At 34.4% G+C, this 4981-nt stretch overlaps 1 pseudogene; it reads right to left on the bottom strand.

Annotated features, from left to right (window-relative positions):
* Positions 1 to 3239: 3239 nt before the first annotated feature.
* On the bottom strand, positions 3240 to 4255 carry LOC106749312 (annotated as a pseudogene).
* Positions 4256 to 4981: the final 726 nt, after the last annotated feature.

The raw sequence follows: 4981 nt of genomic DNA, 5'->3' as shown, positions 1-4981 counted from the left end.
CTCGCTATACCGATATGTTAAACATTCTTGTTGCGTTATATCCGATTGTATTAAATTAAGTTATACGAATTACCTTTTGCTTAATCTCACTTTAATCTTCATCTTGAATTTGCGTTATTCCAGTAACGCTGATTTATAAAAATTTGTTTAATGTTAACCCACATATTTCATTGTTTAACTTTAGCTAACCCTTTCATCTTTTAAATGTTGTATCTTTCACAATGACTTTTCTTATCAATTTACCACTATTATTAATCCATCCGAGAACCAAATTATGTTATTAATAAACTGTTTTATTCAAAATGCCCTGAATTTAAACAAGTCGTTAAAACTATTTATTCATTTCCTTTCAATTACCTAAATATAAATTCCCTTCTCAACACACTCATATGGTCCTATCCCAGGTAAAGAGATTAAGTTCTTTGACCTAAATAAAGGACCACCTAACGTACGTTCTGTAATCGGAGTAAATGGACCTCTCCGGACCTTGACCTGATCTGTAAACCTACCTGTACGTTTAGGACTCGTCAGTGCGCGAGTAAACAATTTTGTTGCGTTCGTCCTCTTCCAGGACGTAACAGCTATATGGATCGAGTTTTTTCTCTTTTAATGATTATTTTGGACATTTTTAATGATCACACAATACAAAAAATTATTTAATAGGAATCTGAAGGGAACACAAAAACGGCCTTATTAACTTTCCTTAATATTAAATATATAATAAAATGATTATAATTTTATATCAATGGTCTATTGGAATAATATATATTAAGTGCACAAATTAATTCGATACCGATACTTTCAATCGATTATAATTTCGTTTTAAATTCAAATATTTCCATGTGATTTGGTAAGTTCTGATGAACCAACTTTAAGGTTTAAAACGCGCTCTGTAACTTGGTAAACTGACAACTGTAACTTCTCAAAATAGTATCGACACGATGCCCATCGGCAAGCAGCAGATCACACATTGCATTCTTTATATTATCCAGTAAAAAGAAATGCAGCCGAAGTTGCAAATAATATTTTGTTTAGCTTTGGGAAATGAGAGTAACATATAAAACTTGTAAAAAGTAGCACCAACAGTTTCGAAGCGCCGATTACTCTCTTACTGATGAAGAACGTTCTAGCTCATCGAAAAAATTTGAAGACAAGTAACTTGAGCAGTTATTGAATGAAAATTCTGTTCAGACTTAAGATGAACTTATGTTGCAACTAGGAGTGTCCCTTCGATAAATTTTCATTCGCTTATATAAACTGGGAAAAATTCAGGAACCGATTAATTCCATATGAGCTCATAAGGGATCTTCTTGGTTTGTACAAATTAATAAAAATCAATTAAATCTGCAAAAATTGACAGTATTAAATGTAAATTATTTTTGTCTTAACCGTTGTCGGAATAAGATGTGTTTCGATCTCGCTTCGTAGGTATAATAAACATACCGCAATAATTGATTTCTGCTATTGTAGTGCTGTGTAAGTGTGCGACAAAAAGCAGTTTTAATAATAACATTGTATATTCGAATGCCTGTACGCTATATGATTCGCGTACCGGACAGCTAACCAAGGTGACGGCTATAATATACACCTCAAATTATAATCCTCCACAAGCCCATATACAGCAGAGTGAACATGGGCAAATAACTATACAACCCCACGATGCATATATGTCGCAGACGCAGTCAATGATTGCGTGTCAGCAATACAGTAATTCACCAACGTTAGTAAATCAGGAAAATAACTAATAGTCGCTAAAGAGCAGGGAAAGGTTAAAAAACAGCCCAGAAATTCGTATAAAAAATTCTAAATTGAAATCAATTACTGAATTCCTAGCGTAAACAGTGAAAACTGATTTTAAGCATTAAGTCAAACAACAGACCAAAACTCTTATGTAACACAAGACGACAAAAATAAAGAAATAAAGTCACCTCCAATCTTCATCCCAGAAATATTATGTATTAAGCCGCTGCTGAAAATTCTCGACGACGTAGCAAAGGGAGGATATATCTTCAAAATCCTAGGAAAAAATCAAATCAAAGTGCAACCCACCGCTTACAAAAGTAATACAAAAATTTTAATTGCTTTTCACAAAAAAACGGCATTTCACATACATCAACTAAAGCAAGAAAGGAGTTTCAGAGTAGTAATTCGAAATATATATTATACAGTTGATCTAGCAGAATAGACAGAAGAAATTGCCATAAAAGGACACATAGTAATCGTCATTTATAAAATTAAACATCGCATAACAAAGGATCCACTACCGACATTTTATGTAAATTTGAAACCGCAAGAAAACAAGAAAACAATTTACGACATATAGTTTCTGCAAAATATAAAAGTCCAAGTTGAACTACCAAAGTTGAACGTTCAAAACGAGAAATTATCCAGAGCCTGAGATGCCAAAAATATGGTCACATAAAAACATATTGTAGTGGACAATAGTGAAATGTCAAATTGGAACAACCACTCAACATTGCAATATACCAAAACCAAAGAAACTGAAGCAACATTCCCACCCTGCACAGATAATCATTTAGCAAACTACAAGGGATGCATTATCCATAAGGAAATTTATAGAAGAAAATTCCCAGCAGTTAGACCAAAATATGAAACGACAGCGCAAACAAGTAGACAAGTAAAAACTAGTAACATGAGACCAAATATCACTTTCGCATAGGCGCCTAAGACGACAAACCAGCAAGTATAAAATGCAAATAGTCCACAGATGCAGCAAGCTATAAAACAACAGGACAATAACAACTTAGAGTACATGTTGAGCAAACTTATGGAGCGCAAAAGTACTATATTTAATCTCCTTACTAATCTTGTCTCAAAAATAAAATAATAAGTTGAACGCTTAAAATAGTATCCTAGAATGCCAATGGTCTGATCAAACACAAACAAGAAGTTAAAGCATTTATACAAAATCAGAACTTACAAGTGAATGGAACGTATTGACATACAAGAATCGCTTTGAAACCGGTATCAACGTATAGAGAACAGACTCAAGTGTATTGCTACCAATTCGTTATCTCTAGTTTGTCCCGGTAATCGAGAAATGGGCCCATTTCGTTTCTGATAAAACACGTCTGATGGCGAGTTTGGGAATTAACCACAAATAGCGGCAAAGAGAAAAACAAGTTAGTTGCGTGAATGGGGCTATAAGTATCAGATAGTTAAGGATGAAATTTGTAGAAAAAAAGTTGGTTGATAACTCACAAATATAAAGAATTATTTTATTCATCAAAGTACGCATCCATATTGTCTATACACTTTTGCCATTTAAGCGGCAGGTTGTTCAGGCCCGTGGTATAAAACCCTGGCGGACAAGAGTCAATGAATTCCTGGAAAGCCAGATTTACAGCATTGTCGGAATTAAATAGTTTCCCTATTAAAAAGTTGTCCAAATTGCGGAAGAAATGGTAGTCAGTGGGGGCTAGGTCTGATGAGTATGGATGATGATGAAGAAGTTCTAACTCCAATTCCTTTAGTTTTGCCACTTTCAGTGTCATTTGTGCAGTGTGTGGTCTAGCGTTATCATGCAATAAGATAAGAATCGATCTGTTGACCAATCTAGGCTGTTTTCGTTAAGTTTTTACATCATTTTGTCCAGTTGGTTGCAGTATATTTTTGTTGTGATCGATCAGCCAGGTTTCATGAAATCATAATGGATCACCTGCGCTAGACCACTAAACACTCACCATCAGCTTTTTTTCATAAATATTGCGTTTTGGAGTGTGTTTTGGTGATTCATCCTTGTCCAACCACTGTGCTGAACGTTTGCAATTGTCATATTGGATCCATTTCTCATCATAAGTGACAATTCGATTCAAAAATGGATCAGATTTGTAACGAGAAAGCAAATTTCCAAACGCTTTTGTTCCTGTTTTTCATTCAATTCATGTGGAACCCACTTATCCAACTTTTTCACTTTATCGATTTGAACTAAATGAGTTAATATTGTTTGTTTGCTAACACCAAACTTCAACAATAATTCATAGGCACTCTGAGATGGGTCAGACTAAACAGTGACCTTTAGTTTGTCACTATTGACCTTTGATTCTGGGCGGCCGCGTGGCTCATTTGTGAGGTCAAAGTTACCTGCACGAAATTTGGCGAACCAATTTGGTACTGTCTGCTGCGTAGTAACACTAGAGCCAAATACACTATTAATGTTTCGCGGGGTCTGCGATGCCGCAGTTCTACGTAAGAATTCATACTTCATAATAGTGCGAATTTCCGACCGTTCCATTTTCAACAAAATTAATTTTTAAAAAAAGGTTTTAATATTTTTTAGAGCTTACAATGATTTCTTTAAACAGGCGAGATATGTAACTTTTTAACAAAAAAACAGAACGGTAATATATTAAGCCAATGTCAAATAATGAGCTGTTACAGTTGGCAATATTATTAACTACAAATTTCATCTTGGCCAACCTAATATTATAGAAGCTGCTCAGTGGTCAGAACAGAGCATCTCTAACGAGATAAGATTTCTTTTTTCCTTTCGCCGCTACTTGTGGTTAATTTCCAAACTCGCCATTAGAAGGGTTGTACCAGAAAGGAAATAGGCCCATTTCTTTAGTACCAGGAGGAATCGATGATAACGAATTGGTAGCATTGCTCTTGAGACTATCGTTTATATGTTGATACTAATTTCAAAGCAATTCTTCTGTGTCAATAGATAGCATTCCTTTGAAAGACATATTCTTAATATCTGAAACGCATTTTATCAAAAAGAATTACTTTAAAATGCTATGTATGAAACAAATAATCCTGACGGAACTGCACATAGAGGTACAGCAATTATCATAAAAAGTTCTACCAAAATTACGAACTATCCAAATTTGAGCAAGTACACATACAAGGAATCAGCGTTATAGTAAAAGACTAGACAGGACCTATTACCATTTCAGCAATCTACTGCCTTCCAAAATACAACATAAAAAACAACAGTTTAGAAATTTCTTTGACACAC

Source organism: Dinoponera quadriceps, unplaced genomic scaffold (assembly GCF_001313825.1).
Source record: "Dinoponera quadriceps isolate SergipeBrazil2010 unplaced genomic scaffold, ASM131382v1 scaffold125, whole genome shotgun sequence".
NCBI classification, from domain to species: domain Eukaryota; kingdom Metazoa; phylum Arthropoda; class Insecta; order Hymenoptera; family Formicidae; genus Dinoponera; species Dinoponera quadriceps.
Note: the sequence above shows the minus strand (reverse complement) of the source record. Positions and strands in the feature narration are given on the sequence as shown.